The following is a 12,117-nucleotide window of genomic DNA, read 5'->3' as shown; positions in this document are numbered from 1 at the left end:
TTTAGAGGAAGATATAGGAGAAAACCACTATGACCTTGGGTTCAGCAGGAAGTTGTTAGATACAACATCAAAATCATGGTCCACAAAGGAAAAATGCGTAAATGGGCCTTCATCAAAATTCGAAACAATTGCTCTGCCTAAGTCATTAATAAAATAAAAATACAAGACAGATTAGTAAAAATATTTGTAAATCACATGCCTAGCAAAGGACTTGCGTAGGGAGAACATAAAGAACCCCCAACCCAACGGTAAGGAACCAAGCAGCCCCATCGTAAACCTGGCAAAACGTCTGAGCACACATTTCACCGAAGGACGCATCCGGACGGCGACAAGCACGTGGGCAAAGCGCTCGGAAGCGCTGGTCCCCGCGGAAATGCAGGCCGAGAGCACAGCTGGGCGCAGCTGCACGTAACACGCGCGGTCTACCTGCGAAACAGGCGTGGAAACCCCGCGACCGGGCGTCCGAGGGACGCGGGGCACCTGGGGTGCTCGCGCAGCGCAGAGCGGCTCAGACAGCCCGCAAGGCACGTCGGGAGACTCCAATAAACGTAACTTTATCATGAGAACGAGCAATCCAACCCCCTGCACTTGTCTGCGCCCAGAGGAGATGAAAGCTGTGCTCACAACACCGACAAACCCCAAGACGCTTCCACACATGCTTGCAGTTCATTTTTCTGGGTAGTAAAGAACCCAAACGACCCTCAAGGGAGGATGGATGGTCAAGCCGCCTTCCCTCCCGCCCGACTGCGGAAACGAGGCCGCGAGCCAGCGGAGGAGCCAGCGGAGGAGCCAGCGGAGGAGCTGTGCGCGGGCGCGGCCCCGCGGGCCCCCGGGTGTGGGCGGCCCGGGGCCGGGAGCCCGGCCTCAGGGGATGCGGCGGAGTGACGGCGCTGCGCCGTCTTGTCCCTGTGGGCGTGGTTACATTGCACTTTGCGTTTGGCAAAACTTACAGAACGGGCATTAAAACAAGTGAATTTGTGCATGAAGTTTTCAAACGTTTCATCGAAAAGAGTGTACATTAAAAATGGATTCATTCCTCCTCTAAAAAATTTAAACGTAAGATTTTTTTTTTTTTAAATTAAAACTTAGAAGAAGGGAACATGAATGACACCCTGATCCAGAGATAACGGCCGTTTAGATTTTGGTGGATTTCTTTGTTTTCCTGTGCGTACATATTCTTAGTGCTTGACTTTTTTGTACTTAGGTTGTCATGTCTGTCTGGAGGCTCCCTAGTTCCTTCTCCTTCTAGAATAAATGCTGAGGCACCTCAGGCCCCCTCCCAGCTTCACACGCCTCCCCATCCCTCACTATCCTGGGGTCTCCAGACAGTGGGGGTTTCCCTCGTTCACACTTGCTCCAACGTCCTTCTTGATGAAAATTCTGCATCTTCACTCAGCAGCTGGAGTCAAGGGCCAGCCTCAGCGTGGGTCTCTTTTTCCTCTGTAGACCTTCCCTCCTTCCTTCATTCCTTCCCGATGCCAGGCACACAGGCAGTGTGTGCATCCGATTTTCTGAAGTGTTGGCGTCCCAGAGCTGCCATTTTGGGGGTATTTCCAATGTTTTCTGGTTTATAATAATGACTATAAATACCTGTGGCTGTGAATCTGGATCTGGACCTGAAAGTGTCCCTTTAGAGGTGACTGTGCACAGCATAGGGAAGGCTCTGAAACTGAACATTAAGTATCAGCCTCCTCAAACGTCCCTGGCCATCTCTGCCACCAGGAGCCACCCAGCCAAGCCTCCGGATGATGGCAGCCCCGCTGTGTCGCCCTGAGCTGACCCGCCACATGGAGGCTCTCTGAATGCTGACTCCAGAACCTCACGTGAGGAGTGTCTGCTGCCAAGTTTGGGGTGGTTCTCCACACAGCAACAGGTAACTGATGCCGTGGCTCAGCAGGAGCAGAGCAGGACGATTCCTGGGGACACAGGTCGGTTTACCACCTGCACGTGTGGCATCTCACTCTCACTGATGTTGGGTGTGAAACATAAGCATGGGAGAAGAAGGCTCTTCTGCCCTGCTCAGCACTGAAATGCATGAGAAATGAAGTTCATTAAGAAAAGAAAATTCGACCTGTGCAAAAAGGCCAAAGAAATTAGGACTCCCTTTTCCTTAGAAACAGGAGACGCGGTAACTGCAGCAACCAGGTAACCCCCCCCCCCGAGACGTCCTCCACTTTGGTGCCTGCTAACGCTTAGGAAATCGACCGAGTGTTTGGTACAAAAGTATGCCGTTGGGTATGAAGAAAAAAAGTCCTTATTTTAAGGAATGAATCAGGATTCTTGTTAAAGCTCCATTTTGGCTTCAAAAGTCATGTTCATTGAGATCTATTTTAAGCTATATAAATAGTGGGTACTAACGTAAGGGTTGAAAAGGAGGATTTTCTTGAAGCCTTTAACTTGATTGAAAGAAAGAAGCTATTACTTGTATTATGAACCTTAATGCGAAACTCTCAAACAGTAGTGTTCTGGGTTCACTAAAGCCACTAACTTGGCAGACCCCTGGCGGCACACGGGACCCTGTGCAGAGTGGACACAGAGCAGCAGTGCCTGGAATGGAGAAGGTGACTCCAGAGGGAAACCTCCATCCTCTGCACGGCCTTAAAATTCCACCTCTGTCTCCTTGGTTTAAGTGCACCGCACGCTCTGCTTGGCCGGAGGGCCTTGCGCATCGGAGTAGGGCCTGGCGGGCCCCTGGGATCTCCAGGGGCCGAAGCCCTGTTCCTGTTCCCAGAGATGGCAGGACTTAAAGACTGGGTCCTGCGAGTGTCACTCGAGGGACACAGAGTCTCCAGATGTGTTTCTCTCGCCCCTTCCTTCGCCCATGTGAGGCTGCCTTCTGAGGTCAGACACTTTTAGAGAAAAAGACTCCTCCCCATGTGCACACTCACGCCCTGTGCGGCTTGTAACAGAGCTTGCGTTCCCAAATCCGCACAGAAGAGCAGTCGTTCATTGTATCGGCCATTTCTCCCTGCTCGTTCCCAAGACAGATGCAGAGTGAGTTTGGTGCTTCTTAACTCACATGGCCAAAGGCAGCGGTAATTACACTGCATTTCCACGGGACTGATCAACTGAGTGCGAGCACAGAGCAGTTTGATGGCCGTTTTCTCTCAAATAGCTGTTTTCATGAAATCTAGAAATGACTATAATTAATCTTTTATTTGGGAATTTCTGGAGCATCCTTAAGTAATTGTCTCCACCTCTGCAAGAACAGACTGATGGCTCAGTTTCGGAACACACATAGACCTGGGGAAGCGGCGGGCGCTGCTCGCCTTCCAGAAAAGCAACGCGTCAGCACGAGTCTCTGAGTCCCCGCGTCCGTTCCCATCACTCGCACTTACCCCGTGAGCACGCCGCCCGGCCGCCGCACACAGAGGGCGACGTTAGAACTGTCCACGGCTGTGCTTTTATCGAAAGCAAAATGGTGCATTTCCTGGGTCAGGAAAGCTCTTGGCACCCAGACTCAGAGCTTTACAGCTCAAGACTTCAAACTGGAGATGTTACAGCTCTTAGCATCAGATTATTCAACGACAGACTCAGTGCTGCCAAGTTAAGCAAGGGGCAAGGCCAAGACCCTCGTGCTTTGTGTGAAGGTCGCGGTGAACACCTTCACCTTCCCAGAGGCGTGGGCCAGCCAGACTGGCGCACAGTCTGCAGCCGCTCCAGGCCCTCCCTGGAGGGCTTCTCAGGTGTGCGCGCGTGTGCGTGTGCTTCAGATGCGGCCGGGGCCTCCTGGAGGATCAGGGCCACCTCGTAGGGTGGGGGAAGCCACGTGGTACCGTCTACAGTCATCTGTGTATTGCCCTCTGCAACTAGAATCCTAAAAGACTGTCTTTTTTCTGAACAATGAATTTAAGGCATGGTAAAAATAAAAATAATTAATACAACTTTTTCCAAGTTATACCAGCCAATTCCTGGACCAGCCTCTGACCTTTAAAAGGAAAAGCTGGTCTTTGCCATGTCCGGTTGGAAGAGGCGGCGTCGGGACAGCTGTGAGGGAGGCAGGCAGACCCCGTCAGCATCCCTGCTCAGGGCTCAGCACCTGCTCCCCTCCTGCTCTGTCCCAGCAACAGCCGGGCTCTCTGGACACGAGGGTGGTGAGGGGAGCGAACCGCACACTTATGGGTGTTGGCTCAGTCCTCGCTGCTTTCCTGGCTGCGCACCCCCCTCCCCACCCCGCCAAGTCCAGCCCAGGCCGGGCACTGTCCTCGGTGCTAAAGAGACAAGTCAAGTTGAGGCAGGGTTCCTGTCCCAAAGGGGTGAGAGGGACAGAAAAATGAACCCATGATTACAGTGAAAGACTACAGGTTCCAGCTGAGAAAAACCCACCGGGCGCTTCAAGGAGCCCCTGCTGCCCTGGGCTGGAGGGAAGGGACTGTTCCTGCAGAGGGGCTCTAGGCTCCGGGCACCGTGCGCCCGGCTGGAGGGCCAGGAGGGGTGCAGGAGCATGTCCCCAGCCTGCTGCATGGCCTGGCACTGCTCCCCAGAGCACAGTGGCGTGAGCTTCAATGTCCAAATTGCCCGTTTTGAAGTGTGTCCCCGTGAAGCTGCTTAGACTCCTGTCTCCTGCACAGGGTGCACTTGCTGTGTGATGAGTTTCGACTTCATTTCTCATTTATTATTCTTCATATTCAAGTCCAGAGCATGTGACGTCACCCTGAGAGTGCTGAGGAGGGCAGGGGTGAGATGGGGACAGTGTGTCACCTCCTGCAGGTGCTGATATCACTTCCCCCCGGGGGCCAGGCCACAGAGCCGGTGCCACACGCTAGGGGCTGTGAGCCCGAGTGTCTGGGGTCTGCGGAGGACGCCTCCGGCTGCCGAGCTCATTAAGGACCCTGAGGTCGTCCCGGCCTCGCGAGCAATCTAGGGGAGGGGCAGCATCGTTCTCAGCCCGACAGCCCCCTGATTGGGGCTCTCCGGCCCAGCAGGGCTCCAAGAGCTGAGCCTGAAACACGCCTGAGCTTCTGTGTCGCCCCAGGGGCGTCGCGGGGTCCTGGACCTGAGTGGCAGCACCAGGGCCGCTCAGTTTAGAATAATTGCGAGGTGGGACCCAGCCTGGCAGGCGCGGCTTCGCCTCTAATCTCCTCCTGGACTGATTGGCAATCATGCTGCCAAGCGCCGGTGCAATCAGATCTGAAATCATCTCCTCCCCGGCCGGGGCCAGCACCAAGGCCTCTGCTCCTGCATCCCGACGCCGCGGTCCTCGCCCAAGATTTTGGGTCAGGAAAGCAGGGTCCGCACTCGGCGCCTGGCCCCAGCGCCGTTGGAAGGCGACAAAGTGGGAAGGTGGGACCGCAGTTGTAACCCGCTGGCCCTGTTGGAAAGTGAAGAAAAGTAACAGAGGTCAACTTGAAAATTCAAACCGAGTGGAGAGCTGGGCCCTTTGGGTGTTGCTTTTTCACACAGAGAACTTGTCGCCCTTCTGGGCTGCACGCAGTAAGAGGTGGCCGGGATGTATTCATGGTTCGCAGGACCTGACACTGCCTGCCGGCCCCTCAGAGGCGCCGATAGCTCAGCCTGGTTCTGTCTGTTCTCCCCGAACAGCCCCCCGTGGAGTCTGCAGAGAGGGGACGTGGGACTGACGCACAGGCATGGTGCCTGGAGGGCCAGGCCTCGCTCCAGGATGGGGTGGGGGGAGACGGAGGGGCGTCCACTTCCCGGGCTGCTTCCCTCGCTGCCGGTCACGTCTCTGCACCATGCCCTTTCCCCGGTTGGTATGGTGACACTGCCCTCTTTGTCCCTTTGGGCCTGGGGGTGGGAAGGGCTCCAGGGCCCCGGCCCCCTGCACCGCGTCGGGCCGCTTTGAGCTCCCGAAGTCTCGCGCTCTGAGCGTGTGTCCCTGGGCTTGGGCTCCACACGCTGAGGCTCGGCCGGTGTCCCGGACGTCTCCCCGGGGAGGCCCCCTCGTGGTCACCGGCGGGGGAGGCACGGAGGCCAGCTTCCCGTGGGGGGCGGCTTCCCCGCAGGGCCTGTTCATGGGGGAGGGGCGCACGTGGGAGCTCCCACAGAGGACCGCTCCCTTCCAGTTCTGTGGGCGCGGAGCCCCCATCAGAGTCGGCAGGGTCAGGCCCCTCTGAAGTCCCCAGGGGGCGGCCTCCTACCTCCCCTTGGCTTCCGGTTTCTGTTTCCCGTTGTCAGAATCCCTTGGCACCCCCCCCAATCCCCGCCCCCGACTCCGAGGGGCTGCTTCTCTCTCTGTCCTTCTCACAGGACACCAGTCAGAGTGGGTCAGGGCCACGCTGCCCCGGGATGACCGCCCCTCAGCTAACCGCCTCTTCTGTGACCCCGTTTCCACGTTAGGGCCACGTTAGAGGCCCTGGGGGCCGGGGCTTCCACACGTCTCCTGGAGACACAGCTTGACCCGCAGCAGGGTTGCCGAACGGCCGGCCCTTCCCCAGCCCAGGGCTCCCGTCCCCTGCTCTCCGCACACGTCAGGCCTTGGTCACGCATGCCCCGTGCAGTGTGAGTGGAGCCCAGGGTCCTCCTCATTCCTAAGGGAGCTCCTGACCCTTCATCCTCCGTTTTTCTCTCCCGCCTACAGGCTATTTGCATCACTGACCATCCAAACCAGAGCCCTCTTGGTCCTGGGAACAGGGGTGACTGGCGCTCAGGCTGGACTCGGGTGTGAGTCAGGCTGTGGAGGGCACACCTCCCTCCTGCCCACTGGCAGGCTCGCCCAGCTGGCCGCTCTCTTGCAAGGACCCATCTTACCAGGGTCGTAGAATTTACTACGTTTTAATCTATAGGCACGGACAGCTCGCCACGTAATCTTTTTCAGTTCATCTCTACTAATTTGGAGGAAAACCCACATGATTTCTCATCCCCCAAATGAGAAGGACATCACCATTTTGTTTTGTTTTGTTTTTTTCTCACTAATCTGTGCTCATGGATGACAAGCATCTCTTTTTCTTTTTCATGTTTTTCCTCAAAGTGTCAGTGGAGCAGGGGAGGCTGGGAGTAAATCTGGGGCCACGTCGCCTGCACCCACCACTCACGGTGTTGGCTCATCGGGAAAGTGGACACAACCAGGATCTCAACAGCCCCGTCCGGTTGCTTTGGAGGTTGTGTGGGGAGATCCAGGCAGAGGCTGGGAGCTGCCAGCACCGGGGCAGGCGGGTTCAGCCCCAGTGCTGCCCGTGTGCGTGGCAGGGCGCGGCCGTGTGACCAGCTGGCCCGTTTTGTGTTCTGTCCTCCCACCAATCAAATCTGAAGGGACGAAATCGCCATCCTGTGGCAACACACCGTCTCTGTTTTTAAAGCTAAGGATGTGACCCAACTTCTCAAAGTGCTTGTTAACCTTCAGGTCATGGCTATTTTGGGGGCTGCTTTAACAGGATTTAAAGTGGAAATGCTTTTCCAGACCAGAATAAGTAAAGTACTGAGATTCTCTTAGAAATTGTAGTTTCATGTGCTTTATTTCTTTGAAAAATTGACAAAAAACATCTGTAAATATTTAAGCACGAATGACGTGTTGGTGTCTGTATTAGCCACTCTTAACTAAAGGCTCATCACAGTGGGAGAAGCATTTTATGTTTTACCGATGTTGGCAACGTTATCAAGAAAAGCCTGAGGAGCTGTCCTCACCCCGGAAACCTTGCGTCCAAGCAGCCCACTGGCCTTTAGTGCACAGACTCTCACTCACCTTGTTCAGCTGCCTCTTTGCGGCCCATCCTCCAGGGGCATCTTCTGTGGGTCCCAGTCAACACGTGGACTCCACGCCCATGCCCTCGGAGCCGCCGAGCGCCTGGCCGCCATCACCCCTCCCTCCCCGCCCAGCGATGCGGGGGTCACGCGATCACTGCGCTCCTCCTGTGAACCCTGACCTCTGCTCCCGGCTGCCCCAGCTGATGCGCGTACCCGGTCCAGCCCCCGCCCCCCCGCAGCTGCTCCTTGTTTTTATGCAGCCCTTATCACTGTCCTCAGGCACTTGCCCTTCCCCCTTCCTTCAGCTGATGCCTGCTGAGCACCTACTGTATGCCTGGCCTTGTTCTAGGCACTGAGAATATTGCAACCAACCACACACAGCAAGATTCACCCCCTGCAGAGCAAATGGTCATCAGAATCAAGCAGGCATATTTAGGGGGCGTCCCCTGATGGAAGTGCCATGGAAACCAACAGAGGGGAAACAAGGATGGGGTGTCCAGGGAAGGCAGCCCGACAAGATGGCCTTGAGCAAAGAGTTACCCGGGAGAGGAAGTGCGTCCACCTGCAGGAGAGGAGGCAGCCCCCCCAGGGCCCTGAGGCGGGGCCAGGGTGGAGGTCCCTGTGGCCTAAGGGGACTGAGCAGAGTGGAGTGTGAACCCAAGATGTGACCAGAGGGGCGGCAAGGGGCCACGCACACCCAGGAAGGGCAGCCCATCTGCTCCGTGAGTCGGAGGTGAGTCGCTGACCACCTGTGCTGGCCCCTCTCTGTCTCTCTGTCTCTCTGTCTCTGATTGTCTGTTTATCTCTCTCTCTCTTTTTCTGTCTCAGATTCTTGTCAAGGATAATTCAGTTCTCATGGACAGAGGAACAAGCAAACCGTTTACAGCCCTAACAGCCCATGGCCACACACCCAAGTGTAGCAAACCCCTCAGGTCTCCCGTGGCTGAGGATCATTCAGTGGGTCTCACTGTGTAGAGAATTGGGCCTACATTTGGGGCCTGCTCGAGCAGACCCCTTCCCAGCATCACAGCCCCTCTTCACGCGCTCCGTCTTCGGCCCCACCCCCAGGACGCTGACACACCCACCTCACCCCGTTCCTCTGCCCAGGAACGGTCCCTTCCACTGGGCTCCCCACAGTACCCTTGGTTCTGAGGTCCTGAGCGAGTCCCACGTCCTACCCTGGCTGCCCAGCTGTGAGTGCGGCCCTGGGCACGGGCAACCGGCACTTCCTGACGACCACTTCCTCTTTGTAAGTGCTGTTCCCTGCCTAGAATGCTTTTCCCTCCCCCTCCCCTTCCTCCCAGACTGAGATCCGGGACACCGTCTGTGAGCTCACCGGCCACAGCTGCCCGCGGCCTTCACAGTGCGCCGCCAGCCGCTGGCCGCTGCATCCCCACGCCGCGGGCTGCTCAAGTGTCCATGCCTCTTCCCGCAAGGGTGACAATTTCCTGAGAGCATGAATCATAAGCATTATCTTTTCTAGCCTGTATCCTGCACTTTGCAAAGCGCCAGGAATGTAACAGGTAGCCAGCAACCGGCTATTGAATCCAACTCTTCTTTCTTCCCAGAAGGAATGTGTTCCTGCTGCAGCTCGTGAAGGTCTCTGTTAAGTTTTGGAGACTAGAAATAGAAGCCGATGCTACAGATCCTCAGAAAGATGCCCTGGCAGAACGAGCTTGGAGAGCTTGGCTCCCTTCCTCTTCCAGAAAGACAGGCAGGAAATAGAAGATCTCGAAAGCCACCAACTCGGGGCGCGCTCAGACCAAAGAGGAAGTGGGGGGGGTCGTGCTCGGAAGGACGGCCTCCTTGCCCTGGTCTCACAAACCTGCCTCCTCCGGACCAAGGGAAGAGGCCAGGAGCTCGCTGCCTTCTTCCTCCGAGCAGACAGGGCTTCACGGGAAGTGCTGAGGACGCGAGAAGGGAGACATGGGTCGCTGCTCCTGCCTCCCAGACCCCACCCGGGGTTGGGCATGGGAGTCCGGTTGGATGGCAGCCAGACAGCTTATGCGAGGCCAACCCCGCACAGTGCAAAGGGTGAGCGAGTGCATAAGGTGAGCCAGCCCCACCCCCAAAATACTCAGGTCCAATCATTCCAGTGCCACGGGAGTTCCTGAGACTCAAGTCAAAAGGGGTGAGAGGTTAAGGACCACACTGTGTCCCCGTGACTTCACCTTCCTGGACTGGGCGGGCCTGGGGCACCTGCCCTGCGGGGACACCGCTGCGGGAGCGCCCTGGTGGCCAACGCACAAAGGCTGGGCTTTCTAAAAAGACCCCAGGACGGGGGACACTGTCAGGATGGCGTGCGGGCTGGTTCACCCCAGACCCCCGAACAAGTCTGGTAGGACCTCATGTGAAATTTAGCGTCTTAAATTTTGAAAAAACTTCTTCATTCCAGACCTCAAACTCCAATTTCTTTTGCTTTTCTGCTTTTGTTTTGGCAGCTGTTCCTCCAGAGGCCGTGTCTGCCCACAGCTGCTGCTTGCCGCGGTCTTTGAACGACCGCAGCGTTCTTCCGCAGAGAGCTCGCTTTCCTCTTAGGACACGGTTGGGAAGCTTCAGTTTAGGGCTGTCGGATTTCCTCCTGAGTTTTATTTCATTATAGTTTATTGCCTGCCTGAGCCAGGATGTCTGCGCTAGAAGTGAAGTCAAAACCTGAAGACAAAGGTTGTCATGCTGCCGCTCAGAAATACATTCTAACACAGGGCATTTTATTTTATTTTACTTTTAACTTATTTTAAAACAATTTTATTGTGGGAGGGTTCCTGTACAGTAAAGTGCACATATTTCAGGTGTACAATCTGATGAGTTTCGATGGATGTGCGCACCAGTGAAGCCACGGCCACACTCAAGCTGCTAACCTTCCCATCACTCCCCAAGAGGTCAAATGTCACGCCCCCGATTTACCCCTCCCCACCCGCCTCACCCTGTAGTAACCGGAAGTCTGTTCCCTGTGTCTGTGAGTCAGTTTCTGTTTTGTAAATAAGTTCATCTGTAAACAGAGGAAATTTTAAAAGGGATGGCACCCTCTGGTTGTTAGACTAGTCTATTTTTGAAATACATTTACTAACAGCCACTGTTAATTACATCACATTATCAACTTATTAAGCATCTTTTGTAACAGTGGGTTATAATGGTAACAGACAGGGCAGTTCAGGGACCTCTGATGGGAGAACCAGGGGGGAGGACCAGGTAAACGCAGCAGCACCCCCGACATCCCCCAAACCCACTGCCCAGTGAAGAGAAACTGAGCTGTGCCGCTGGCCTCAGTAAATGTGTTTCCCACGTGAAGGGCTCAAGAACCTGTTTTTCCAACCCTGATGCTTTGATCCTGTTCTGAGGAATTTCATCAGAGTTAACAGCAGTTGTCAGAAAGAGAGGAAGCACGTGGAAGTCAGATACGAACAGGAACGAGGCAGGGAGGAATCCTCACACGGTGACTTTCGAGCCTCGTTCTCCTGGGCCCTCTCTGTCCTAGAAGATGGTCGGCCATCCAGTGTGCCCCAAATTAGAGAACATCCCTGCCTTTCTATGGAGTGGGCCTTAGGGAAAAGAACAAAGACCCCACCATAGACGGACAGATGTGCAAACTATGGTGCCTGGCTTAGAGAGTATTCTAGAAACTTCAGAAACAACTGCTTCCCCATGCAAGTTGTCCAACTTGCAAAACCCTTCACGATTTGCTTACGGACATATTAAAATCTAGATAACGCCCCTCATCTACCAGCAGACTCGGTCGCTTTCTTATCTGCTTTTGAGACATGTTGTAATAAATCTTTTTTTGGGGGGGGGTCCGCAATGCTTTTTCAATCACTGTAGCCGACACCAGATAATTCCAACACAAGGGCCCTATCGCACTAGCCTTGTGTGAACGTTGACCTAATTTCGTTAATCTTAGATTATTTATCCAGAGCATCTTTGCTGTGAATATTTGAAAACGTATAACCATTAGAGTTTTTAGGGGAAAAAAGAAAAACGGGAGAACCAGCGAGAGCCCCCCCCCCCCCAGTTCTGCAACACGATGAAGCGAGGGCGGCCGCGCGACGCGCGGGTGCAGCGAACCGAGGAAGGAGCCCCCCGCGGCCGGCCTGGGCGCCTGTCCCAGAGCCTCTCACTTGTTCACCGTTTCTGTCCTTTTGCTCTGAGCTGATTCTGGAAAAGTACAAGAAAACTGGACTTGAGAATAAGGGGCTGAATTTTGTCTGTTTGCTTCTTATAGTAAGTTCAACGCGAGCAAACATGACCCCCCCGGAAATGAACACCGCTGCCTAGCAACACACGCGCCCCCTGCGCGTCCTAAGCGCTCTGACTTGGCTTCTCGCGGGACGGTGACGCTCCTCGCAGGCGGTGTGCTCAGTTTCCTGTTCTTTCCTTGGAAACTCTTTTTTAAGAAAACAGGCAGTCCAATGAAAGAATGAAAATTTCTATGATTTTCTTACTAATTGAGCTCAAGCCTTGAATAAAAAGGACGCCATTTTC

This window comes from Camelus bactrianus, chromosome 14 (assembly GCF_048773025.1).
Source record: "Camelus bactrianus isolate YW-2024 breed Bactrian camel chromosome 14, ASM4877302v1, whole genome shotgun sequence".
Lineage (NCBI taxonomy): Eukaryota > Metazoa > Chordata > Mammalia > Artiodactyla > Camelidae > Camelus > Camelus bactrianus.
The sequence above is the reverse complement of the archived record's forward strand: the minus strand, read 5'-3'. Positions refer to the sequence as shown.